The following is a 14,786-nucleotide window of genomic DNA, read 5'->3' as shown; positions in this document are numbered from 1 at the left end:
CCCCGCGGCCGCTGCGCCCAGGAGGCGCCTCCGACCCCGCGCCGGCGACGCCTCCCTGGCCCGCGCCCAGAGCCCGAGATCGCGGGACCTCGTGGGCAGGAAGTCGCGCCAGGCTGGGTTTCTGACGCGGTCGCCCCCGCGAAGGCGCGGTACGGTCTGCGGTTAGGCCTCCGGGTACAGAGTCTGCGGGCTCTGAACTTCCCGCCCGGCCGTCGCCCCCGGGAGCCTTCCTGGTCCAGCGCTCTCCGCCCGGGCGGGGTGCCCCGTCCAGGTGCCCTGAGCGCGCGCGGCGCCTCTGGCTGGCTGGTCTTTGCCCATTTTCTCCCGCCCCCAGCCTTAACCAGGTGCCGCCTCGCACTTAGTGTACGGCCCTCGAGTAATACGGAATTAAATGGCACTGAAAGGATTTGCAGGGATTCCGAGTCATCCCGAGCTCAGTGGAAATGGCGGGGCTGGGGAGAGGAGATGGGGAGAGGGGTTGGAGTGGAACCAGGCTGGGAGCTTTATTCTGGCCTCTGGTCGGTGCAAAGTTCCCGTTCACAAAAAAGATCACAGGTTTAAAGAAGCGCAGATCGTAGGAGCCCTCTGCCTCCAGAATATACCGACCTACCCACCCCTAAAAAAGCTACAGCTGGCGATTCCTTCATTAGGTGCAAAATTTAAAGGCATGCTGGGGAACTCAGTAAGCTAGATAAATTCTATTTTAACGCAATATTTTTGAAAATCAAAATAATGCGGGGCACCTGGGTGGCTCAGTCGGTTGAGCGTCTGACTTCGGCTCAGGTCATGATCTCACGGTTCGTCGGTTCGAGCCCCGCGTCGGGCTCTATGCTGAGTGCCAGCTCAGAGCCTGGAGCCTGTTTCATATTTTGTGTCTCCCTCTCTCTCTGACCCTCCCCCGCTCATGCTCTCTCGCTCTCGCTCTCTCAGAAATAAATAAAACATTTAAAAAGAAAATAAAAAATAATGCAAAAAAAATACCAGATGAACAAAATATCAAAATTTTAAATGAGGACAGGATCAGCCCGTCCTACCAGACCATATGGGAACCTGCAACAAAAGGAAACATAGCAGTACTGAACTGTTTCTAGTATTCCTTAGGACACATTCAGCTTGTTCATTGTTTGCACTGGGTGTGAAGGGCCCCCTAAGGACTCTTCACCAGGAAGAGGAAAGGCCCCAGCTGCCTAGAAGGGAATAAAAGTTTGTCAGAAGAAAGTACCCCCAGGCTGCCTTTCAGAACCAGCCTGCAGCCAATTCCCAAACCACAAAGGGCATCCCTGCCCCAGACATGCCTCACTTCAGCTTTCTGACTGACTTAAGATCTCCCTGTGAGTTCAAAAGCAATGTGTCTTCCACTCCATTTCAGGATGCTCATAGACTCAGTACCTTCTGAAGCCAGGTCTGTAGTGGGTGCTAGGTTTTATTTAATGTACAACAATCCCATTAGGTGGGTTTATTATCCCTTTATTTATTTATTTTTCCAGCAAAGGAAACTGAAACTCAAAGCAGTTAAATAACTTGCCCAAGGTCACACAAGGTAGGATTTTAACTCCAGGGTGGTGTGATAACACTTGCTTCTCAGCTTTTGAGCTGGGAAGAGGAGTAAAGAATCACATGAGCTCTATGGGGCGTCTGGGTGGCTTAGTCGGTTGGGTGTCCACCTTTCGCTTAGGTCATGATCTCGCGGTTTGTGGGTTCGAGCCCCGCGTTGGGCTCTGTGCTGACTGCCAGCTCAGAGCCTGGAGCCTATTTCAGAGTCTGTATCTCCCTCTCTCTCTGACCCTCCCCTGCTCACGCTGTCTCTCTCTCTCTCCTAGAAATAAAAAAATAAATAAAAATATTTTTTTAAAAAAAAGAATCACATGAGCTCTGAAATCTTGCTGGGCTCAAACCTAGGACATGAGAGGGTAGAGTGGAAAATTCTTATCCCCCTTGGCTCCAGCTGCAGCCCGTTTATCTCCTTCTTCCTCTGAAATGCCAGAAAAGCTGGGGATTGGCACAAATTGACACAACTTTCTAAGACTAGGAAGAGACGGCAATACATTTGACAACAAGGGTTCCTGAATGAGTTCACAGAAATGGAAAAGGGAGGCATACTGATCCTCTCTCCCGGCAGTGCCCCCACCAGCAGGAAACTAAGGCCTCTTCATACTTAGAACCTGCATTCTATCCTGGGAAAGCCCCTGGTACAGCCCACCCCATCTGATTCACTGGACTCAGGGCATGAGTCACATTCCTTCCTCACCCAGCTATAGTGGCTGAGCCACTAGCCCACCAAGGAACCACGCTGACATAAGCCCAACTCAACCATGGGGAAAAGGATGAAGACAGAGGAAGCTGGCAGTGGTGAACAGCTGAGACTTGGAGAAAGGAGAGGGAAAGGGAAGGAAGCTCAGAACACAAGAGCTTATCTTGCTTTTCCAGGCAGTCACCTCTCACTCTCAAGACTTAGGCTGATGTGGAAGGATCCTTGACTCTTTCAAAAGGTCAGATAATATCTAGAATGTGTGAGTTGTAGAGAGCTATATGGTCAGTGTTTGGGTGTAGGTTATTGAAATTCCACCATTAGAGAGTCATTCCTTTAGTTATAGATAATAATCCACTATTTAAGATACTCACTATAGAGAAAGGTAAGTCATGAATCCTTACTCACAATGAATACATTGACTTAATGAGTGTATCAGAATCACAGAATCAGAATCTAATCAAGAATGTCAAAAATGAAGACTCCAAAGCCCAGAGAAATAAAATGACTTCTCCAAGGCCCAACAGCCAGTTAGTGGCAATGCAAGATCAGAAAACAGGCTAGCAGTGTAAGTACTTCAAGACTAACCCTCAGCAAATGCAAGGGCACTTTCCCTCCTATATCAGAATAGGACTGCCTTGAGGGTGTAACTACGTGTGCTGGAAAGAGTTCTGTCTGCAAAGCCAGAAAAGACCTTAAACAATGTCTTCCATGTTTTTTTTCTGACTATAATTTTTGTGCTTATTATAGAAAATTTAGAAATTACCAAAAAAAAGATAACCACACAAATCCCATTATCCAGGCAGATAATATTTTTACATTCACATATGTTTTTATTTAAAAATTCTTGAAGCTTGGGGCACCTGGGTGGCTCAGTTGGTTGGGCGTCGGACTTCGGCTCAGGTCATGATCTCGCAGTTCGTGGGTTCAAGCTCCGCGTCAGGATCTGTGCTGACAGCTAGCTCAGAGCCTGGAGCCTGTTTTGGATTCTGTGTCTCCCTCTATCTCTGAACCTCCCCTGCTCATGCTGTGTGTGTGTCTCTCTCTCTCACAGAAATAAATAAAACATTAAAAAAAATTCTTGAAGCTTGTCTTTTTTTCATTTATGACATGAAATGTTATAGCATGCATAAAATTCATCATGGCTATATCATAATGTATTTCATCATTTCCATTTAGGCTGAATTCCCTGTTTCACTGTGTAAATGATGCTTTGATAAGTACCTCAGTACATAAACATTCTGCCACATCCCTGATTATTTTGGATAAATTTTTAAAGCATGCTTTTAGGTTAAAGCGTATAAGTTTTAAAAATTCTTGATACACATCTCCAAACTGCCTCTTAGAAACAAACCACAATATGCCTTCACCAACAGCATATGATAATGACAGTCTCAGGTATCTATACCAGTATTACCTGTAGTATTTTTAGAAATCTTTGCTGATTTTACTGGAAGGAACAGAGCCCCTTCCTAGATGTGTAGGCTCTGTGTTATCTTTATCAGGGGATGGCCAGCTGGAGGAGTTCCCCCTGGAAGAGACTCAGAACTGGGAAGTGGCCAGGAAAGAGGGCAGTGAAGAGGCCCAGTGTAAAGCGCCACTCACAGGAGAAGGAGGGCATGTGGGGTCTTGGGCCCCCAAGAGAGCACCCTGAAGGTATTTGGGCAGAGACCAGAGGAAGGAGAGGGGAGCTAGAAGTGAAGGCAACAGAGAAAGCTGGTAGAGAAATTTTGCCCAATTCATGGCTTTGCCCAAAGCCATCCATCAAGTTGCCCTCTTACAACCAGAAACATGTTCATTCATCCATCATTTCATTCATTCATTCAGTCACCAAGGTGGAGACTCCTATTGAGTATGGCCTGTGTACAAAGCACAAACCCAGTGCCAGGAGCAATACACAGACCCTGGCCCCAGGCCTTACACATCGGTGTAGACAAAGTACCACTTTGATTAACCATGAATGTCCCCCTGGCCTGCTGCAACTGGTAGGGCAGACCCACCAACACAAAATGCCGTGTTCCAGAGTAATTCTGCTCAAACCGTCTGTGCTAAAGACCAATGTTTTTTATTTCCCCTGAGTCGTGGACTATTTGCATGGTCCTAGCGTGCATGACTAGAACATAGCCTCCACCACAGGCGACTTATCAGAGACTTCTGCATCAACCAAACTCATCTATATTCTGTTCAATGAAATAAAGCCATCAATCATGCACTTGAATGTCATGGCAATGCCCAGCCCTGTAAAAGTTTCCAAATATTCTTAATTTCGGTTCTTAGCTTGTAACAGAGCAGTTCCAAACAGTTCACTCATGAGAGAAATCACACTTTGAGGGTGAGTTCTGGAAACTTCAAGTCTTATTTCAGCCACTACATGACTCTTGGCAAATTACTTATCCTCTCTGATCCTTATTCTCCTCATCCATAAAATGAGGTAATAAAGTGCCTATCTCACAGGGTTATTGGGAAAATTAGTAAGAATATGAAAGTAAATTGTGTAGTGCCAATGCCTGGCACACAGTAGGATACAATAAATTCCCTCAATTCCATTTTATCCCAACCTTGTGAGGTTAGTAGAAGTATTGGTTATAAGTACCCCACAGTTACGGATAAAATACCAAAGCTGGGCAGGGGGTAGAAGAGCAAAGTTTATATTTACTGTGTTCCTATTATGTGCCAAAGATTTCACGTATACGATTTCATTCTCAAAAATTCCCTGTGAATTGGGTATTATACCCATTCTGTAGATGGAAATGAAGATTCAGAAAAGTTAAATAACTTGGCCAACATCACAAAGCTAGTATATGGCTCAGGTTAAAATCTAGACCTGATTCCAAGCCTTGTTCTTTCCACTACTTCATACTGTCTCCTTTGGCTGAAAGATGTTCTCTCTTCTGGAGAAGGAATCCCATCGGCCTAAGTCAGGGGGCTGCTGTGGTAAATACATTCTTGTTCCCAATTATTCACTGCCTGTGTAGAAGGCTTCCCTGACCCTTTGACCCAGGGTGGGTCTTGTAACTTGCTTTGACCAACGGAACATCAGCTGCATATCTCAGTGGAAGATTTAAGCACCATCACCTGGTTCCACTCTTGCTCTTTCCACAAGCCCGGCATGTTCCAAATAGGGGCTGCTTCTACAACTTGAGTCTGGGAATGCACACAACTTGGGAAAAGAACGACAGCCAACGTGAGTAAGAAGTAAGCCTTTGTTGTTGTAGACATGAAGTTGGGGGAGGGTTGTTTGCTACCATGGTGTAACTGGTGAAAGCTCATGGATACCGCCAGCTCTCCACCTCAGCCGCTTCTCAGATCCTGAAGGATGCTACTGGGCAATGCCAGGACTTGCAGCTTTGGAACACTTGGCTGGCATGAAACCCACCTCCCTGTTCCACTGGCAAAGCTGAAACACCTTGAGCGGGCTGTCACTCTCACTAGGGTGTTCAGCCAGCCTTTGGTCGGGGACAGCCCAGACCCCTTGCTTCCCCACCAGTGTCGTCAACCCTGCCTATCGCCCAGAACCCAGCCTTTTAGGAGAAATGCTTGTGGCAGCTGTTGCCTGGACAGGAAGGGCAGGGGGTGGAGCAGGATGCGATTCATGACTCAGCTGTCTGTGCCCAAGAACTGGACCTGTTTAATATAGATAAGGGCCCTCCCCTCCTTCTCTCCCCCTTCCTCCCTTCTCTAAATGTTATTCCTAGAGGTTAGGCTTTCTTTTTTGCTTATTTTGTGTGTATAAAAAAAAAAAGGGTCAGGGCAGGGGGCCGGGCCCCTGGGTGGCTCAGCAGGTTAAACATCCGGCTCTTGATTTTGGCTCAGGTCACGATCTCTGGGTTCATGAGATGGAGCCCAGAATCAGGGTCCACAATGACAGCACAGAGACTGCTTAGGATTCTCTCTCTCTCTCCTTCTCTGCCCCACACCCCCTGCACGCACTGTCTCTCTCAAAATAAAAAAGGGGTGGGTGGGTGGTGGTAGAACCTTGGCCTGGGAATGTCTGAGGAACCCCAGCAGCAAGGGGGTGGCCATGGTGCCATGTGCTGGCCACCTGTATCACTATCACATCTGGTCATATCTGTTCTCAGGCCTCAGAGGCTCTCACCTGGCCAATCATCAGAATCACCTGCAAGGCTTTTACCAGCCCCACGCAGATCCTCCCCTCATAACAAGGCAGACTGTGTACTGCATAAAAAGGGCAAATGGTAGCCAAAATGCAGGCATTGCTTCACAGTCCCCACATGCCCTCAACTCCGGGCGGCATTCCCCACAGAGAAGGGGGGGATTTTCCTTAACCTAAAGCCTCTGTCCACTTGCCAAGCCACATCCTAGCAAGACTGCTTCTGCCCAAAGAAGGCACCTTCTTCTATTTCCTACAAAGTAGCAGGGACCAAGCCCATCCCCAGGAGATTCTGATTGGTGGTTTGGAGAAGTCTCATTTTAGAAATCGCTCCTAGTGAGGAGGTGGTTCAGCTCTGGGAACCTTACTCCTGGAAACCCCCTGAGCTTCTCAGCCCTCTTAAGGGGAAGGGCCCTCTGAACTCAAACGTGGGTGCCGACTGAAGACGAGCCCCGTTGCTGACTATGACGGGGGGAGGGGTAGCGAAATCCCGTGCGTCTCCCAGGTGATGTGGTGGCTCGAGCTGAGTTCAGGGGAGCAAGCCGCTCTCCAGGCTGGTCTCCCACCTGCACTCAGGGCGGCTGGCATAAAAGCGTCACCAGCCCCCACGCACCCAGCTCCACCCTCGGGAGCGGCTATCAGTTGCTAGGTGGGGCTGTCTGCCAGGGAGATTAGAAGAGGGCGAAGCCTGCCCCAACAATCCCCAACGCAGAGCTCTGAACTTAGAAAAAGTGAGGAGTAGGGGGTTGCTGTGGGCTTGCTGAGGTTAAACACGCTAAGAGATGCTGTGAAGACTGAGTTCGCAGTCTAGCAATCACTCCGCGCAGAACTTCCTAGGACTGGAGGCAGGCGCTTCTCGGCGTTCCAAACGCGGAACCGCGGGGGCGGCGCGCGCGCAGGGCGGAGGTTGGCAGGGCCTGCTGTGGGAGACTTCCCACCTCCACCTGGCGAGCGGGACCCTTGGACGCAGAGTTTTAAGGACGCGCCTGGAGTGTGGAGGCGCAAGGTCCACACCTGAAACTGCGTGTCTCCTTAAATCTTGTGCTGTGTCTCCTGCTAGTGCTGCCCGAGTTCCACCCAGAGTCCCGACCTCTGCGGGTACGACCGCTGAATTACCCCGCTCTTCCGACAGCCTTTGGGGTTGCCCGCCCACGTCGAAGCCCACCTCCCACGAGCAAGGTGAATCTCCTCTCCTTTGAAGATCAGAAATGGAACTCTTTCCTGTTCTAGTAAAGATACATTTCCAGTCAGGGCAGACGTGGAAGAAAATAGCAAGCAGTGATTAAGATGGCCGACTGTGCCTCAGCTCTCCTTAGAGTGCAGATCTGACTCTAGAGGGCTGTGCTAGGCCTGGGACTTTGCACTTCTAACTAGTTCCCAGATGATGCTACTGCCCTTGGTTAGGAACCACCGGAGTTACTTAGCTCCTGTAAAGGGAGACCTTGAACTCGGGACTGGCTGTACAATTTGCAGGGCCCTATACAAAATGAAAAGCTATCCTGAATCAAAACTTAAGAATTTCAAGATATCAGCAACAGACTGTTAAAACAGTCATGGGGCCCTGTGCCGCTGTTGGAGCCTCACAGGGTTGTTGAGAAGATTAAAGGTTAGCCCGTAAAGCTCTTAGATATCACCTGTGCATATGGTAAATCCTTGATAATGTCAGTGAGCAGTAGTGCTCAGCCCCAGATAGGCTCTCCCTGAACATATAGACCGTCAGACCTTATGTAGTCCAATCTTTCTTTTACAGGGGAAGAAATTGAGCTTCCAAGGAAGAGCTCAAGCAATAAATGCTAGGTCAGAAGGACAACTTGTGAGGTCACGATCAGAGCTCTTCGCCAGGTCTTTTCCTCCTGGGCTGTATTCAATATGTGTGTGGGATGCGGGTGGGGGACAGGCAGCAGGCAGGGAACCTCCCATCTCAGTAATGCTGAGGGGAGGTTGAGACTAGATGGGTGCAAGTTGGCCCTGTAGGAACACAATCCAGATCGTTGGATCACACACCTGTTGGCCTTCTGGGATGTATGTTCTGAGCCCCTTGTAAGAACCTAGAATTCTGTGGGAATGCCACAGGTGCCTTCAACCACTGCCTCTTAAACAGATCCAACTGCTGGTATGCAGAAAAGAAGGATAATGGTGTCTGAGGGCTCTCGTCACGTGACATGTGCTTCTCCTAAAGCTTCTCCAGGCTTTTGCTTTTTCACCTGATTTCGGATTCTGTGCTTTGTTTTGCATGAGTGAGGTTGCCAGATGTTGAATTCTGGATGAATGAGTTATCACTGCCTCAATAAGGAAACTGATAACAGAAAAATTGCAGGTTTTAAGAATGATTGCCATTATTGCTATTTTAGTCGTCACTATTAGGACAGGAAGACTGACAGTGAATTTCTGAGGCCATTCTGAGAACAAGACCAGCTCTTCCCTTCCAATTACAAATCGGGAAGCCATGTTACAGTAACAGTAGTGCCTTCTGTTTCTAGAGGCCACTGTCAGACAGTGTCTATTGAAGACAGAACTCTGCCCTTGACTCCTAATTGCACTTTCCAGACATGGGGGTACACTGTGGCCAGTGATGTAAAGATGGGGTAGTGAGTTAATCCAGCCCTCAGATTTGTGTCTACCCTAAACCAGGGTACAGACCATGGCTACCTCTTCCTTCCCTCACTCCCTCTTACCCCTCCAGGTGTCTCATGATTGGCTTAGGAAGGAAGAAATGGGTGAGGCTCAGGTGTCAGCCCAGTCAGGTAGCCCTAAGGGCTGAGCAAGACAACTATTTCTTTTTCAAGAAGGATTCCCTCTCCAGCAGGATCCCACTTCTCTCTCAGACCCTCCCCTGTGGCCCCTCTTCTGAAGCTCTCTCCAACTACCCCCAGAGTTGGGGCTCAGCCTTGTATGCCACTGCGTCTTAGTAGAAATAATAATAGCTGCCATATTTGGGGCTCTGTGCTAAGTTATCCATTAATGCCGACAGCCCAACGAGGCAGATGTTGTTATTTGCATTTGTAGACGATGAAACAGAAGTAACTTGCCAAGCTTGTGCAGGGCTGACTCCAAATTTTGGGCTCTTAACTTCAGAGGTGTACTAAACAGTGTATCATATACTATGGGGACAGTCTCTCAAAAAGCAGACCAGAGGTCTGGGGCTCCAATGACTTCGGAGTGGAATGAATGAGTGCAGAGGACAGAGGTGTATTGGAGGGCAGGCATCTCTGCAGCACGATTCCAGGGAGCTGAGTCTACAGCTGAAATACTCTGCGGTGCTCTGGGTGTTTCTCTTTGTGGCTGTGGCCTGCTAGGGACATTTGTGGCTCTTGGAAGTAGAGTCGGCTAGGAAGTCTGTCACCTATGATGCTAAGGTCTCCGGGAAGTAAGCCTGCTGGGAAAACAGCCCCATTGTCTCTCATGACCAGGAACAGCTTGAGAGACTGCCATACTTGTGAGTGAGAAACCCAGGGAGGGCAGACCTACTATAGCTCTGAAATGACCCAGTCCCCTCCTTATGTGTCTTTTGTAGAGTGGACTCCCTGGGGAGCCCATTTGTTTTACCTGCCAAGTCCTTGAATCCAGGTAGAAATCAGGGTTGCATGTCCCTCTGCCCCAAGGGCTGCACGCTTCTATCTTGTAGCTCTGTGTCTTCTCCTTCTGTCTTAGAAGCAACACCAGAAGAGTCCTTTCCTCCTGGGGTCCTGAGTCAGGACTGGATTCCAGGACTGTGGACCTCCTCCACAGCCCCAGCCCTGTGTCTCACAGGTGGGACAAGTTTGAGACCTCTGTGGTGAGTTTTCATTCTGTGACTTTACTCACCAGGTCCAGCCCTGTAAGTAGTTAGTGTCGATGAGATATATAGAAGGCCTGAAGGCTAGGCCTGTAACCTGTCTGCTACCCATACATGTGCATGTGCATACACACACACATACGTGCACTCGTGTGTGCCAACCTCCCATTGATTCTCTAACTGCCAGTTTGTCCCAAGCAGTGTCTTGGTCCAGGAGGGAGATGACAAGTAAAATAAACATACCTCCTCTTTCCATGTGGCTCCCTTCTCTAAGTCCATGTTGTCCAATAGAACTTTCTTTGCTGATGGAAATGTTCTATATCTGCTCTGTCCAACACCACAAAAAGCTATTGAGCCACTTAAAATGAGACTAGTGTGAGGAACTGAAGTGTTTAAATTTTATTTCAGAATCTATGCAGCTACACATGACCAGTGGCTAGCAAATCAGACAACGCAGATCTAGGGATTGTCATGTTTTCCAGTAAAAACTTAGGAACCAGGGCCTGATAGGTGGGAGTGGATGTATAGAGCAAACTATTTGGAATTGGGACTGGGCTGTTAATCTGTATGCTACATCTGTGTTTGAGCTCAGATTTAAAACCTCATCTTTGTCCCCCTTTTATACATTTTTATTTCTAATCCAGCAACTCTGTAAAGAAGATCATCTTTATTTTTGCACATGAGACAACTGAGGCCCAGAGAGCTAAGTGGCAGCCTGAGCTCACACAGCACTGGGGATCAGCCTCATCCTTGGAGCTGGGTGGCTCTGGCTCAGGTTCCAAAGCCAGGCTCCTCCCATTGCCTCTATTTAGGCCCTTAGAAGTCCATTCATCAGAGGGTGGCCCAGCCCTCCCACAAAGCCCTGGGTGCTGCTGCTGGGAAAAACTGGGGTGCGGAGACTTCTGAGTTCAGCTGCTGAGGGGAAGTTACTGGTGTGTCCAGGAAAGTAGGGGAGTGGCTGGTGCCACGCAGACTGACCTGCACCCGAGCCCGCAGGTGTCTTTTGGAGGAGGCCTGGAGACCGATGAGCGGGACATATGTTGTCCAAGGCCTTCCTCCTGCCTGAAATTCTTTGCTTGCCGTCTGAATTCCACCAGTGGTTCTCTCTCTCTCTGAACAAAATATAGAAGAGATTCTTTAATAGCTTGATTTATGGAGACAAAAAGGAGATTTTGTTAGAGGGGAGAGTCAGGTAGAGTAGAGGGAAGGGCAGAACTGGGCAGAATCCCAGCATGGGCACTTAGGTCAAAGAGCCTTGAAGACACAGGCTTCCGGGAGGTGGGGGGCAGTGTGGGATGAGTGATGAATCAGGGGACATGGCAAGGAATGTTAGTAGGCCAGATATGGGGGAGGCACTGAAGGCAAACTTTCAACCCGCTAAACTCAGTCTGTTCCTCTCAGGGCTCTCACACCAGCCTGGTTCTCTCATGCCCCAGGGCCTTTGCATGCACAGCTCCCTGTACTCCAACTCTCACTAGCCTCTGCTTGCCACAACCCTCCACTTCCTCCTTCAGCTCCCAGTTTAAAGATTACTTTCTCAAGGATATCTTTCTGGCTCCCAGGCTTTATATAAAAAGTATCGTGTCGCATGTTCTCACTGGCGTCTGCTCCTTTCCTCCATGTGCTCAGCTCATCTTTTAATTGTTTACTTGTTATTATTTTATTAATGTCTTACTCCTTCATTGGATTCTAAGCTTCACAAGAACTGAGACTGCATGGTTTTACTCTTGATTTTAGCCAGAGCAACTCACCATATTGCCTGGCACATAGGCACCACTCCATAAATAAGGGCTGAATAAATTCAGTGAATGCAGGTGAGGTGGGTCCATCCATCATGGGGCTTTCTGCCCCCTTCCACAAAGAAATTGAGTCTGCCCAGACTGATCACCAGAACTGTGATGAGTCTGTCCCTAAGTCACCCTTAACTCCTTCATCCATACCTAGAAGAAAATCAGTTCCAATGCTTTGGGCTCCAAGTAATCAAAAAGTCAACCAACAGTGGCTTAAACCCTAGGGAGATGTGTTTATCTACTTAACAAGAAGCCTGGAGGTAGATAATGTCAGAGTTGACCCAATGGCTCAATGCTGCCATCACAAACCAGGCTTTTCCCAACTTCCTGCCCTGGCCTCAGCCATTCGTTTGTTGCCACAGTAACAAATATCACATTCTCTCAAAACACTGTCTCAAGCAGGAAGGAAAGGGACAAGAAGGGATTGGGAGGGTGTGTGTTTGCAAGATTGAATTTTAAGAATAAAGTGACCATCTGTACCAGCCTCTAGGATAGTACTTAACAACATGGTTTTGCAGTTAATTCTTTATCTACGAGCATCCCTCCCCAGTAACCTCCCTGACCAGCTTGTTCCTAAGAGCGACTATTTTGGGAATGTCCTTCATCAGCCCTTAGCACAGTCCCCAGGCTGCCATGGTGCTTGTAGAAGGGGAAGCCCTTCAGGAAGCCAAGAGTGAGAGAGGCAGGGAAGGTCCACAGTGGGGGTATAGGCTGTGTCCATTGCCAGAATTGGGGAACTCAGAGGGAAAGTGGGCATCAGGGTGCCCATAGCAGAGGAAACAGGAAGTGGTGAGTCTGAGAGGAGAAGGGGGAGAGCTGTGGCGATTANCTAGGAGTTTGTGCCAATCCAGCTTCCTATATGTCCTGAGGTTTTCTTCCATTGCAGTGGGTGTTGTTTCTTTCCAGAAAGGGCAAGTGTGCGGCTGTCCCTCTCCTCAGAAGCATCCAAGTGCAAATGAGTCCTTGGTGGGTATTTCCAATGGCTCCTGTAGTAGTTGGAGGGAGGAAAGGAATTGCAATCCTCTTCTGCATCCTCACCTATTATGGTCCTGTGGAACTGAATACCAATAGCAGGCAGGGGAGAAAAGCTAAAATATTGGGGGTGGTTAAGAGAGAAGGAAGTAAAACCTATCCCACCCCCTACCCCCATCTTCCCCCTCATGTCCATTCTCAACATCTGGCATTCTCTCTTTCTTGGGTCCTGACCTGCCTGAACAGGGTCCCTACTGAGGCTTCCATGGAGGGGTGAAGCTGATAGGGTTGGGTGGGCTATTGGGGTGCCATTAGACCAGAAAGGACCCTCTGCCTCGACCCCACTTTGTATCTGGAAGTTGGTTCCGCATGTTCCTAGGTCAGCTCTTGTCCATCAGAGAAGGCCCTTGCCTCTCTCTGCTTTAATTCTCCCCAAGTCCTACTTAGAAAGGAAGGACATCATCCCAGCAGTCTCAACTGCTGTGTTGTGCCTGGAGAAACAAAGTTTAATACTGCAAATGAAACCATTTTAATGACTGGCTTATGTTGCCCCAAATAAAACATCTTTAAGTGGTTTCTCAAAATAACGCATCAAAAACCAAAACTCACTCAACATCTAACATTTAAAGTATTCAGTATGACTCTCAGATTACCTTTTCCTGTGGAAAGACAATCAGAGCAACCATTGCTAGGATATTCTGCACACAAGGGAGAGTATTGTTGGGTCTGATAGCATCTCGGCTGAGCTACTGAGGGAGAAGGATGTCAGCCTCACCCTTGGGGTTTTCAGTGATCTCAACAGAGTTAGGAACCAAAGACTGGGGACCATGACTGAGTCCTTTGAAAGTGTGGGACCCTCTGTATCTTGCCCTGATGGATGTTTCATTGGCTGCTGCCACCTTCACTGTGGGGACAATTGGTAAGCCTCTCAAATGGCCAGGTGTTAGTACCTTCCATAGCATCAGAGAAAGGGCAGACTGTGCTTATTTGGGGAAGGGAGTGGTGGTGGATGGTCTGGTTTTAAGAGGAACTGAAAGTCTAAAGACTCCTGGGGCATGTGGCTTAGAAGCAAGGGCAGTTCTAGGCCTGAGGCCTGTCCGGGGAGCCGGGACCACCATGTGAAGAGGGGAGAGTGTGCACAAGCTGAGTGGAGGGGGCTGTCATTTTCCAGCCACACTCTCTAGTCCTCTGGCCAGAGCAAGGACCCAAGGCCCTGCAGGAGTCTGAGCTCACCAGTCTTCCCTTGCTTCTCCAGGCTCCAGGACCCTCCCCACCAATTTGGAGAAATTAGATAACTCAAGGGAAACTGAAAGGTGGAGTGTTGGAGGTGGCTGGGGAAGGGCTGGGGTAGATATTCTTGAGGTGGATGGAGACATATTCAAGCAGAAAAGCTACACTCTCATATTTGTGACAGTGCCTTAAAACTATAAAGCACTGTCCAAATGGCTTTTGTAAAATCTTCCTGAGGTTCTGCCCATTTTAAGAGAACATCTGCCCAGTGGCCACTAGGAGGCAGCCAAGTCCCATGCAATTGAAATATCCATGGCAAGTAAAGTCCACCAGGCGAGGGCTCAGGGGCAGCCCTCAGGGGCTGTGGCCATGGAAATTCAGCCAACCCACAGGCCCAGGGGCTCTAAGGCAAAGCTGAAGCAGGCCACCTTTGTCAGTGCTTCTCTCCTTACCCTTTAGCATCCTCATATTGCACCCAAAGCACACTTGGAACTTCCTGTCTCCCCCCCAGGACCCCCCCCCCCCCACCCCACCTTCTGTCTCACACAGAGCTCATGGCAGGGCTGACCTGCCCTATCCAATTCTAGTTCTTATTCCCTCACGTTCTACTAAAATATTGGCTCATCTGAGAAACTCATTTACACTGCATGGCTGAAAATA

At 48.7% G+C, this 14,786-nt stretch overlaps 1 long non-coding RNA gene across 1 annotated transcript; it reads left to right on the top strand.

Moving 5' to 3' along the window:
- Positions 1-6,951: 6,951 nt before the first annotated feature.
- On the top strand, positions 6,952-8,556 carry LOC144234074 (uncharacterized). The gene is made up of 4 exons (XR_013335852.1): positions 6,952-7,090; positions 7,420-7,538; positions 8,110-8,201; positions 8,461-8,556. It is a non-coding gene; the product is annotated as an uncharacterized LOC144234074 (long non-coding RNA).
- Positions 8,557-14,786: the final 6,230 nt, after the last annotated feature.

Source organism: Crocuta crocuta, unplaced genomic scaffold (genome assembly GCF_008692635.1).
Source record: "Crocuta crocuta isolate KB4526 unplaced genomic scaffold, BGI_CrCroc_1.0 scaffold55, whole genome shotgun sequence".
NCBI classification, from domain to species: Eukaryota; Metazoa; Chordata; class Mammalia; order Carnivora; family Hyaenidae; genus Crocuta; species Crocuta crocuta.
The sequence above is the reverse complement of the archived record's forward strand: the minus strand, read 5'-3'. Positions and strand labels throughout refer to the sequence as shown.